The 13,523-nt window shown below is 39.3% G+C and overlaps 1 protein-coding gene across 1 annotated transcript in view; it reads left to right on the top strand.

Moving 5' to 3' along the window:
* The window catches only part of cntnap2 (contactin associated protein 2), a 924,912-nt gene that overhangs the window by 201,583 nt on the left and 709,806 nt on the right, over positions 1–13,523 (top strand). The gene's annotated exons all lie outside the window — the stretch shown is intronic.

Raw genomic sequence — 13,523 nt, 5'->3', positions numbered from 1 at the left:
GTCTGCTGATGAATTAAAATCCAAGGTTCTTCCCAAACTCCTAGAATTGTTGCTCGATTTTCAATTTCTCTGGAGTGAACTCATAAGTGATTATTTTAAGGTTATTCTCAAAAAGCTTCAACAGTCATTTTCTTGTCCGCCTAAAGACAGACAGATAGTTAAATTTAACAAGATGAACATTTCCAAAATGGCTTGTGGAACAAAAGTATTTTTTTTCCTAAAGGAAGAGGATTTGCTTAGGTGCAACCAATTCACTTAGGAGTGTGAAAACCAGAAAAGATCAACACAGAAAACACCATGCATTCCTTGGTGGATTTGCTAGAATCCCACCTGCCAACACTCTGACCTGTGTGAATGTTGTAGAAAATTTTGCACCTGCTGCAAAGCTTGATGGAGCTTGACATTTCACTCTCCCTGAATTCAGACAGGAAAAGAAAATGACAGCTTTACTGCCTGGAATTGTGACAGTTTCATTGAAGGATAAGAAAAAATTTTCAGATGCTCTTGGAATAACATTAAAATAATAGAAAAGTAAATCTAATTTGGAACCTTCATTTATTCAAAGACTTTTATAAACCAAAGCTATTTGAATGAGATGACGTAGTAGCCAAACAGAGATTGGATTTCCTAAATATTTTCTTTGGCAGCATTGTTAGATTTCTTACTCTGAAGTTATGAAAATGGGCAAGATGAGAATAAACTGACGCTCAGATTTGGTGAAAGTTGTAGTTAATCAGAGGATAGGTAATTGAATAGAATTGAACAGAATAAAAGGAGTTACAATCTTTGAAAGTTTAGAACCAGAAACACAGCTTAGGAACCACTTAGTTATCACAGTGAAAGTGCAGTGCACACAGAATCTGTACAAAAATACATTTTTTCCAACCTTGTGTATAAAATAGATATCTGGGTGACCTAAGGTGTCAAGACACAGAGGCCTTAAAGAGCCACACACACCATTTAGTCCAACAAAAGGTTTATTGCAAAACAATACTATGCTCAGAGACACTTAACTTCCGTGTCTCTGGCCAAAACTCAAAGCGTTTGCCCAAACTGGGCTCCAAAAAGCAAACAGAAAATAACCAAGATTAAAGAGAAAGAAAATCCGGATTAAAACAGAGTCAAAGTAAACAGCAAACAAACAGCGCTGTAACAAAAGAGTTCCAACAAACAGCAATGCACCCAAAGAGTTAAATGCAAAGAGGAGTTGTCCAAGCCAGCCGAAGTCCCAGAGTTGCCGTAGAAGAAGTCCAAACAAACGTTGTTTCCAAGGTGATCAAATAGAGCCGTTGTCGAATCAGTCCAACAGTCCAGGAAGGGAAAAAGCCACACTCACAATAAGCCAGTCCAAGTGAAGAACCACAAGAACCACAAACACCAGGCTGTAGAACCCGAACCCAAAACCCAACAGGAGAACAGGCAGCGACAAATCCACACGATACTGACACTTTGCCTTCTGCAAAGATTCCCCATTTCAAAGCCTACTTTTAACTTACACATAATTATCCGATGATGAGCTGGCCTCCACCCCATCATCATCTCTTACAGCTGTCCTTGTCTTTACACATGAACCCCTGTTTCCATCTCTCCAGTTCCTCCATCTCCTGTCAAGACTTAGGTTTCCCCCGACTCGGATGTATCTCCCATTTGCCAATCCTCATGTCCCGAAAATCCCACAAACCTGTCACTAGAAGTTGGCTCTGCACATATATCCCTTATCTCTTGTACCTTAGTCCAATCCATTGTGTTCTCCCCATCCTCATCACTCCCAGACTCATCATTCCCAGAGAAACCCATAAATGACTCATCATCTGTGGGAGCAGTAAGTATATCCCAGATCTTCTTCCCCTCCCGTTCTTCATCAGATTCCTGCTCCCGAGTAACTCTCTTAGTGTCTCTATTCCCATCCACCACATCTCCTTCCTCGCTCATCGACTCCCCGCCACTTGAAAACCCTTCGAATGTGTCTTCATCAATAGGTGCCATAAGTATATCCCAGAACCTTTTCCTTTGCTGTTCTTCATCTGACACCTGCTCGTGATTAGGCCTTTTCCCCCTACTGGTACTCATACTACTGCTTGCAACATTACTTACTGGCTCAACTACAACATAACGCCTCTATTTTTAAAATTTACATAACTAAACATTTTAAAAACACAGTAGGTATATAAGGTTCAATTTCAATTATGTTGACATTCCTTTGCCTTCCTGCCACGTATGTGTGGATAATCCATTTCTGCCTCAAGTACAGCCAGAATTTATGGCTTCCTTCTGACAGATCCTTCATATAACCTTGTTACACAGCCACTGGAATTGCCACACTCTGTGGCAAATCTGGTGACCCTTATCGGGGAGCATGAGGAACCTGTCACCATATCACCCAGATCGGGAGGAAACTTATCCCATGGGGGGAAACTTTGACTACATGGCTTCCTGCCATTGCTTCCTAGTCAACATGGGAAACAAGCTCCATTCTAGATCATCCATGGAGCCCTGTCAGAAGTTCCTGTGCATTGTCTTTTGGAGGCCGACAGGCTCTGTAGATGACCTAGGGCTTAGCCAGTGTATGCCACTGGAAAAAGTCCTGTCTGATCATGTAGAATCTTCTGATCCACCAAGCCCCAAGCACTAAGTCTTTGTCATGTGTGCCCTGGCATCTATAAGCCTACACCAAGTCTTTGATCTTCTGTGGATTCCCATCTTATGTCCTGCAGGAATAAAAAGGGCCAATAGATCTCTGTGTCAGCACCATCTGTCAGGATTCGCTTACTCCTTATAGTCACATCCAGTTTATTGTGTCCTAGTCCTGATGAAGCTCTTATGGATAATGCAGTTCCTACTGTATTCCATTATTTCAAGATTGGTCAGATTGCTCCATGAAATCTACTTATGCCCTTGATGCTGGTTTAAATTCTGCAAATGCATTATCAATAGGTAAAATTTACTTATTTATTACTGTTTTGCTTGCATCCTCTGCCCTCCTGACAGTCCACCATTCTGTGATGCTAGCAAGCTGTGTCCTACTCTTTGGAGTACTAAGGGTTCACACAACTGCATTGACAGGGGCCCAGTTCAACAGTCAATTCAACTCTTAGCAGCTGTGTGATTTATGCTATTTGCTGCCAAACCTTGTTCCCTCTGCTCACTCCCACAACTCAGTAAGGTCCATTTTGGCCCAAGAACCTGCCTAGTATGTGTTTTCTGTAATCTTTTGGGGATTTTTTGCTTCTCTTGTTCATTTTCACAACCCATCTGGCTTCCACCAAAGTGCAGAGAGGATTCTGAAGATGGTGGACTGGCCTTCAGTAGCCTGAGATGTCTTCCAATTCATATGAAGTAGTGTACATACTCCATATGCTCCATGGCCATGGCTTACTTGTCACCTCTCTGGAAGATCCCATACTAACTTTCCCACCTCCATTTACTGTCTGAGGAAGAGAAGAAAACAACATTTTCTATTGCATTACAATTAGATCAGAGTTATTTATTTTAAGCTGGGTTGTCTTGGAAGAATGCTTTAAATTTTCAGGAATTCATCTGGAATTCAACAGGCAAACTCTCAGTGCATGGATCACATCAGACAGAACTAATTATCAAGCAATCGATTGTGTTGATCCACATTAACCAACTAATTCCAACTATTTTCACGTGCCCTGGAAGAGGCTTTAAAAAGAAATAAAGGATTTTAAGTGAATGTTCATGTTCTCAAATCACATCTTCATGACTAAATCCTCATGTCCCTTCTACTCCCTTTACACAGTCACATGTGAGTCCATTTTTATAAGATACTGTGAATATGGCAAGGAATATCTCTGAGGAATGGTACTGTATCTTTCCCTGACTTCAACTTTCAGCATCCTTGTATGAATGCATGGAGCTGATCCATTCTGCCTAATGGTAGAATAAACTCTTAACTATAGTATTTAGGGGTGCTTTTCTGAGGTGGTTTGTGATGCTGATTTAAGAGAAAGGAGAAATGTAGGAGATGTTAAATTTAGGGACCCTTGAATGGTTCTGAACAAGAATTGAAAATTTTGAGCTTCTGGGACAAAGATTTGAAATCAATAGTTTATCAGCATTTCTCTGAGACTTTGCAGGATAAAGTAGGATAAAAAAGAAGGGAACAAATGGCAGTATTGCAACATGATACTAGAGAAGACCCATGCAAAATTTAAATGAGACTAGGCTAGTAAAAAGTTGTTAAAAGAGAGGTACTGCCTACAGGCAGTTGTGCTTCTGACTAACCTCAACTCCAAATCTATGTGTTCATTTTATGCCAATATGCTACAGTAAAGACTAGCTGTCAAGAAAACAATCTGTGGTTAGATGCCACTTGTATTTTCAAAATATAGCCAGATTATAAGAGACATTTGAAATTTAGAGCATGTCTAGCAGATTTTGATTTATTTCCACTCACAAACCCTCTCCACTTGAGAAATATACCCTAGGTATATAAGTATATAAAATAGGTATAAAATCAAACATTTATTGATAACAAATAAACATTTACAAGGCTTGCTAAACAGACTGGCTTTTCATTTTATGAAGTACAGCTGAAGCATCTTCTGCACAGTCTACTATAAACAACAGATTCTTGTAAATGTCTAAAACAATCACTAGGTGATGCTCAGAAAAAAATTCCAAGACCCCAACATGGAGCTAAAAGAACTCCATTTCGGGTTAGGAGCCACTGTTTAAGAAGCAGTGGCCTAGAGCACACCCTTCAAGACTGGAACACATGTGGCCAAACAGTGTAAGAGTGTGGTTGATATGACAAACATTGTTACTGAGGAGGAATGTACAAACTAGAAGAGACTGCATCAGTTTGCCTTTGCCTAAAGATATTTATTTATTATCTACACTCAGGGCGAGTCCAACAATGAGACGAATTAAGCAGTCGCTTCGGGCGCAAAACATACGGGGGGCGCAGTCAAGACTGCTTTTTCTGTTGATTTCTTGTAAAACATGATGTTTTGGTGCTTAATTTGTAAAATCTTAATGTAATTTGATGTTTAATAGGCTTTTCCTTAATCCCTCCTTATTATCCAACATTTTCGCTTATCCAACACTTTTATTTTTCAGTGATTGGTTTGGGGGGGGTGCCAAAATTCTGTTCGCCTACACTTGAAAAATACCTCTGTCTACACTTTTCTATCCTGCCCTTCTCCTGATATAGGGACGTAAGAGTATTGACAAGAGTTCGTCTCTCACCTTGGACTTTCCACAGATATATAAGCCTTCCTTTCTTAGTTTTCCCATATACCTCACAACCTCTGAGGATGCCTGCCATAGATGTGGGCGAAACGTCAGGAGAGAATACTTCTGGAACATGGCCATACAGCCCAGAAACACACACAACAACCCTGTGATCCTGGCCATGAAAGCCTTTGACAACACATACTCAAATGCTAATTCAAGCTTGCTAATTGTAACATTCACACTTACTTTAAACAGACAAGAGTTCTTTCTTCCACCCTGGACATTCTACAGGCCACTTTCCTCACTGCCAACAGACTCTCTGAAGATGTCAGCCACAGATGCAGGTGAAATCTCAGGAGAGAACGTTGCTGGAATATGGCCATACAATCTGAAAAACTCACAGCAACCCAGATTCTAGAACTGGTTTGAGGTCAGCTTCCATGATTAATGTAATGACCTTCCTGGCCTCAAGCTTTTTTCAGACATGTCAATCTAATCATCCAAACCAACCTAAATGGGCAGTGTATCTTATCTGAACAGCACTACTGTCATTATATTTATTAAACAAGAAATGTTCTCCTCGTGATCAATTTCCCCTGCAATGTGCTTAATAGGAAGTAGCCAAATGAGGAAAGACACGTGTTACTGTTCAGTTTGCTACATAGCAAAATATTCCAATTCTTTTTCTTATGTGCACTTAGCTGAATCCATACTGCCTACATAGGTGGGTAAATGAGTGCTACCCAACTCAAAGCTGCATCTTTACAGAGCAGGAATACAATGAAGGAAGCTCCAAAAACAGCACATGGCACATTCATATGCAATGTTTTTGAATGTGAAACTATTACCAATGACAATACAATGTGGTGTACAACAAGGTTTTCAAAGAAAAACAAAATATAGTGGAATCTATAATTAGCAACAACAGCAAAAAAAATTTTTTTTTCTATTTCATGAAATTAGTGGAACTTGGTGCGAAATAATTAGGTTTTGGATCTAAGCTGTAGGGTGAAGCGATGCTACTTATCTAAGCTTCAGTTCTTTGGAAATATACTTTTAATTTCTCCCTAAACCAACATTGGTTTGTCATAAGTATTTAGTTTTCTTCTTATACATTTTGTTCAATCCAATTGAAAAACTGTCATTAATTTTTCCCTTGCTATGGTAATAATTTGCATGCTTAACTCAAACACCCTGAAACACATTTAGATTGAAATGCATTTGCAGCATTGCGTTGAACTGTGTTCTAATATTCAAGGTATAGGAATTCAATTAAGTACAAGGGCAACAGGATGAACATAGTTTAATTAAAACAGACTGAATAGACTTCAAAATCCTTCTGAAGAAGGATTAGCAAACATGTCAGCTGTTGGAACATATATTTTGAAATCATATAAAATTGGGCCAGATTTAGGGCTCACCTACTTGTGCGTAATGATAACCCATTCTTGTCATAAGTTTGATCCTGGTTATCTTGTAATAATAATAATAATAATAATAATAATAATAATAATAATAATAATAATAACAACAACAACAACAACAACAACAACAACAACAACAATTTTATTCTTGTACCCCGCCTCTATCTCCCTGCAGGGACTCAGGGCGGCTTACAAATACAAAAGAGTTTACACACAAAAACATCAAATATCGAAAACGCACAAATGAAACATTAAAACATACGATTAAAAATCAAACCATTAATAAGACAAAGTTAAAACACATCAATAAAACATAAGGATGGGCTGATCAAAGTGCACTAAGTGAGACTTGTAAACATGGAGGAAGTTAAAAGTGCTATAAGAACATGGGGGAGAACCCAAAAGTGAGTTGAACCCTGAGGCTATATAGAGAAATTACCCATGTGGATGCAAACAATCAAGGATAACCATTTGTACAAGAATTCAACATTCAAGAGGGTGGTACTTATTCAAAAGCCTGTGTGAACAGCCAAGTTTTCAGGCTTTTCCTAAACCCTTCCAAGGTGATAGCTAGCCGAATTTCCCTTGGGAGTGCGTTCCAGAGCCGGGGGGCCACCGCGGAGAAGGCCCTCTCCCTCGTCTCCACTAACCGCACTTGTGACGGCGGTGGAAGCGAGAGGAGGGCCTCCCCTGACGAACGAAGAGATCGTGTGGGTTCATAGGGGGAAATGCGGTCACAAAGGTAGGTGGGTCCCAAACCATTAAGGGCTTTGTAGGTCATCACCTGCACCTTGAATTGGGTCCGGAAAATAAACGGCAGACAGTGGAGCTCCTTAAATATCTTCACAATATTCCTTCACTTCTGGTAGATATTACAAGGTATACTGGATTAATCCAGTTTAGCCCCATATTTAAAATGAACCTTGCTAATCAGCACAGAGGAGCCAGCACAACCAGGAGGAAGGTAGGGAAACAGATGTCAGCATGTGGCACCTGCAATGAATAGGAGCTGTAGAGTTGCCTAGGCATTGCAATGGCAACACAGACAGTAAGGTGGCAGCCCAGCAGGGCTGATGTGGCCCTGGCCTGACTAGACAATAGGAACCCTGAGCTGCCACAGCTGAAGATTCAAGATGAGCATATGGCCATCTCCAAGGCCAATCTGGAACAGCAAATGTAGACAGGGCCTCAGATAGTAGGGACATGTTCACACAGGATGTTTTTTCCCCCGTTCTTCCATTTGTTGAATATGCCTGCCAAGCGTCATCAGATGTCACTGGCCTGGCCCATATTCGCAAGACCCTTCTTCCTCCACCATGGTGAGGAAAGTGTTTTTTGGGTAGCTCCAGTGGATCTCCATGCACTTTCGCTCTATTTCCCCATATGATGGGGAGAAGGGTGGTGGGGCAACACGTGTTACCACAGGGCAGCACCTTGTTCCATTCCCACCATATGATGGGGGAAGGAGGGAGCACACATGGGGTGCCATGAGTGTGTCTTCCCTTTCGCTGGTGACTGCTGACAAAATAGCACAGCCCCAGGAGTCGTGTGACAAGATCCTAAAAGAGGTTGAGAGATTGTGTGAAATTACATCATCAGGAATTTCTCTGCCACCACAAGAGACAGCCAAATTTCTCCCAAAGTGCCTAAATTCAGGCTGAACATAATACTGATTTCACCATCAGTGTAAATCAGGAATTAAACACAATTGAAAATATGTTTTAAGTATCTTTGTGGACAAATATGTATGCATATTCGTCGTCTTCACTCGTTCAGTCATTTTCTACTCTTCGTGACCTCATGGACCAGTCCACGCCAGAGCTCCCTGTCGGCCGTTGCCGCCCCCAGTTCCTTCAAGGACGAGCCAGTCACTTCAAGGATACTGTCCATCCGTCTCGCCCTTGGTCAGCCTCTCTTCCTTTTTCCTTCCATTTTCCCCAACATCGTGATCTTTTCCAAGCTTTCCTGTCTCCTTATGATGTGGCCAAAATACTTCAGCTTTGCCTCTAATATCCTTCCCTCCAGTGAGCAGCCGGGCATTATTTCCTGTGGGATGGACTGGTTGGATCTTCTTGCGGTCCAAGGCACTCTCAGAATTTTCCTCCAGCACCAGAGTTCAAAAGTGTCTATCTTCCTTTGCTCAGCCTTCCTTATGGTACAGCTCTCGCATCCATAGGTTATTATGGGGAATACCATTGCTTTCACTATGCGGACCTTCGTTGCCAGTGTGATGTCTCTGCTTTTCAGTATTTTATCGAGGTTGGCCATTGCTCTCCTCCCAAGAAGTAGACGTCTTCTGATTTCCTGGCTGCAGTCTTCAAAAACAAGCTTCAAAATTTTCCCCATTGGCACCAATGGGCCTATTCTTACTGGCAGGAAAATAGCACCCCCTCCCAATTTTGGAAATTTCCCCATAAATGGGACAGGGGACAGCTGAAAATGGGACCAAAAACATCACATTTTTAATCGAGTCACACACCCCTAGTATTTTCTTCCCCTTGCTTCCTGGCAAACAATTTCTCCGGCGCTTGCTTTATAGATCTCCAAAGCAAGATAATGGATTCGAGCATTTACATGGGAACATTGGACTTTCAGCGGGAGGCTTTGTTTACCTTCTGGATGGGCTGTGCAGCATCTTTAGTATTCCATTTTGCTTTCCCATTTCTGTTTACAATCACTCTTTCCTGTGACATTAACAATTTCCAGTGCTTTGTTCAGACACAAGAAGGATGCAGATGTTCTGACTGGAATTGGAATTTCTAGTTTTTATATCATGCTGTTTTTGGCTGGATGTGAGTTGGAGTTCACATTGGTTGGGAATGTTACTAGGACACCCCAACCTTGAGCTGGCTTCAAACCAGAGTATAGTGCCTATGTGGATGGGCCTTGGATATTCCTGACTTAGAACAATTGAGAACATTGTCCATACAAAAATAAATGCCAAATTAAAAAAAACCAACTCATTGTATCAAATTAACATTACTAAATACAAAGGATGATTGATACTTGAAAATGTATAAATATAAAATGCAAAGTTTCAAAACACACTATATAAAATGATGGGAAGAAAATGCAGGCGAGATTTTAAGCAGGCCTCTCAAATTGAGACAAAGACATTTGCACATCCCTTTTCAGAATGTTTTAGTCCTATTGTTTTCGATGCGAAGTACATATAATTATCTTAGTCTGGATCCAATCTGGTATGATATCTGAGAGCATTTCCTGTTATCTCTACTGCGAGATGTCTGCATAAAGGTGGAAACAGAGGGTGGATATAACTTCTATCTTAGTACCAAAAATAATGGTCAGAATGTCAGCTTATCATGCCATTCCTATTAACAAACTAATGTGCAAAATGCCTCTAGTAAAGTCTTTAGTATGAACCTGGTCTTAAATTGAATTGCACAGACATTTTAGAGTTGTTTCTAATTCACTTTATATGTTTTAAATGTCTGATATGTCTCTGGAATTTGTTGCCTGACTTCACGTTACTTATAAGTGCCCATTTATCATGTAATAAATGTGATAACAAGACATTATAGTAGATAATGCATTAAAGACTAATGTGTTAGCATGAACACATTTAAGTACTGTTCAAGATAGATTTTTTACATTCGGCTACTATTATTCTTTGAAATGGAAGTAATGAGTGTATAAATGGAATAAGAAAGCCAATACCATTCTTTAGAAGTCTTTGTATAGTCTAGTTATAGAAAAGGGCTTAAAGAATGAATAGTGTTAATGGTTTGCATAAGAAAGTTTGGTATAGCCTAAGGTTATGTTAATAGATTGGGATTTTTCAGAGTGACAAATAAAAATAGAAATTCATGGCAGTGGAAAGGGGTAAAATTTTATGCAATAAATTCCTTCTTAGATAGATAACAATATGAGACAAAATAGGGTACAAAACATACACTATATTATAGGCAGCTCATTATTGTTGGAGTTGTACAGGTGGGGCTGCCTATGGCAATGCACTGGGTTTGTTTCTTGCCCATTCCTTCCACAATGCATCATTGCTTCTGACTTCCCAACTCAATAGATCAGCAGCAAAAATCAGGCCAAGTACTAAACTTGCTGCAGAGTGCCATAGTTTCAAACTTTGTATTTGACTTGTGGCATATCCATCAACAAGCCTGGCCACCAATGAACCATATACAATTGTAATGCTTCTTTTCTTTGAATCTTTAATGAGTATAAAGAGTATCATTTGTAAAGATTTGGTAGTCTAGAATTTTGCTTGGCAGGTCAGATGTCTCAAAGAAGGTCTCAGGCAAGACATGGACATAGGCCCAAACACTTATTGTAAATTGGTAGAAAGTACAGATGCAAAACTATATTCAAAACTATAGTTTTTTATTTTAAAAAGCTATAGCTATTCAATGGTTCAAAACCTATTCTGTACAAAACTTTCATGTGTTTGTACAGAAAACAGGCTTTTCTGTGCAGGGTAAATAACTTTTCATACAGAAAATAATGAGTTATGTAAAGAAATATTTTTCCTGGCAGAAAAAGCTGTTTTCTGCACAAAATAAGGATATCTGACAGGGAGAGAAAAGACAAAAATCAGTCCTGAAGATTCTCTTCAGACTACTGTTCTCCCTGTCAATGTCTCCTGACCTTCAAAAGCATTTTCTTCAAGCATTTTGTCACAACATTCTGCTTATAACTATTTTTGAGATCTGCCCCCTGGTGTCACTCCAGTGATGGCATGCCAGCACAGGAGTAAAATAGACCGCAACAAAGGTGAGATTGGCAGTTATTGACTGTTTTCCCTGTCAACAACCGGACATGTGTTAAACATGGGGAGGAGGCAGACTGGCAGTGGGATGGGCATGGCCTCGTGTGACAGGGTGTCAATTCTGCTTCTGCCAAAAAACAATTGAGCCTTGGAACAATAATGGCAATTAATTACTTCTTATAAATTTATTTATTTATTTACAGTATTTATATTCCACCCTTCTCACCCCGAAGGGGATTCAGGGCGGATCACATTACACATATAAGGCAAACATTCAATGCCTTAACATAGAAGGCATAAATGGCTTTCCAAAGTCTGAGCAGATCTAATGGAAAACGTTGATGCCCAGAATTTACTTCTTCTGGAAGGTAAACTGCTATTGAGGCCAATGGAAACTTTCCTTCAAGAAAAATTAGCACCTTCCAATAAACAGAGAACTTTAATTAGGTCTGGGGATGAACTCATCTAGTCTTTATACCATAGCACCAGACCTAATTGCCTCTTGCTTTTATTTTTAAAAAATAAATGAATGTAATGCATTCTACATGTTTTGTATTACCCCAGTTATTACAAATGGTTTAAATGTAAATGAATCAGTTTGCATTTAAAATAATATAACTTTTCATATACAGTAGAGTCTTACTTATCCAACATAAACGGGCCGGCAGAATGTTGGATAAGCGAATATGTTAGATAATAAGGAGAGATTAAGGAGAAGCCTACTAAACATCAAATTGGGTTATGATTTTACAAATTAAGCACCAAAACATCATGTTATACAACAAATCTGGCAGAAAAGTAGTTCAATACACAGTAATGGTATGTAGTAATTACTGTATTTACAAATTTCGCACCAAAATATCATGATATATTGAAAACATTGACTACAGAAATGTGTTGGATAATCCAGAATGTTGGATAAGCAAGTGTTGGATAAGTGAGACTCCACTGTATATCAAACAATTGCCAGCATTCTCTAGTTTTGAGCTGTGCACCACACAATATTGGTAGTAGCCAGAATTTCTCGAGAACAGCTTGAGGTAGGAAATAAAGCTATTAAGACTCCTCCTAGAGTTCTTTACAGTCTGCTTTATGAAGTTGTTCCATTCAGTGTCATAGCATCATCAAATAGCATCTTTGTCATATGCAATTTTTCAGTGCTGAGTTTTAGATTTACAACTAACAGAGACAGCAGTTCACAAACTCATTATAACCTTCATCAGCTCAGAAATAAGTTATCTATGATTTATACCTTGTTGAACTCATATGAGAATGCATCCATACAACTCATTTTGCATTGTTTATCTCTGTAAGTAAATGAAATAGGTTTTACTTACAAAAGGTTCCTGAAAAATTCTCTCTGCCATGAGAATACCTGACTGTTAAACTGCTTTGGATTTCTTTTTTTTTCTGCCATGAATAATACTCACATTTAAAAAAAAAACTCATATGATTTGTGATATTTGTTCAGAGCTACTTTGAAATCTTTCTTAATTTGTTTTATCTCATTTTCCAAAATTAATTTTGGAATATTTCATTCTTTTTTAAAAAAAATATATCCATAGAATTACAGAATTGAAAGGGACTGTAAGGGCCACCTATATACCCACACACCATGTAGTAATACACATAGGAGCTTGCATGTAAATCTTACAGAACAGAGGAATGCTCTTGTGTTTGGATGTTTCCAAGTAATTTTAACATCACAGGACATGACAAATTATATGAATCTCTGCTGTCTATGGGCTGGCCAAAAATGGCTTTCTAGGTCAAATATCCCATAGGCCTTTTCCAGAGTCAGTGTAGCTAGAACAATAAAAATATTGAACAGAATTTAATCCATATGCAATGCATACCCTGTTTCCCCTAAAATAAGACAGTGTCTTATATTATTTTTTGCTTCCAAAGATGTACTAGGTCTTATTTTCAGGGGGTATCTTATTTTTTCATGAAGAAACTTCTTCCCAGGAGGCCTGCCTTAGATGCAGGTGAAACGTCAGCAGAGAATGCTTCTGGAACATGGCCATACAGCCCGGAAAGCTCACAGCAATGCATGAATGACAAAGCTTTCCCCACTGCAGGGTTTCAAGTGGTTGAGGGAGAAAGTGCCTCTGTTAAGTTTCCGCCTGAGACACAGCTGCTAAGGGAACTCAGTAACT

Source organism: Anolis carolinensis, chromosome 6 (genome assembly GCF_035594765.1).
Source record: "Anolis carolinensis isolate JA03-04 chromosome 6, rAnoCar3.1.pri, whole genome shotgun sequence".
Taxonomy (NCBI): Eukaryota; Metazoa; Chordata; class Lepidosauria; order Squamata; family Dactyloidae; genus Anolis; species Anolis carolinensis.
This window is presented reverse-complemented; position numbering and strand designations above follow the sequence as displayed.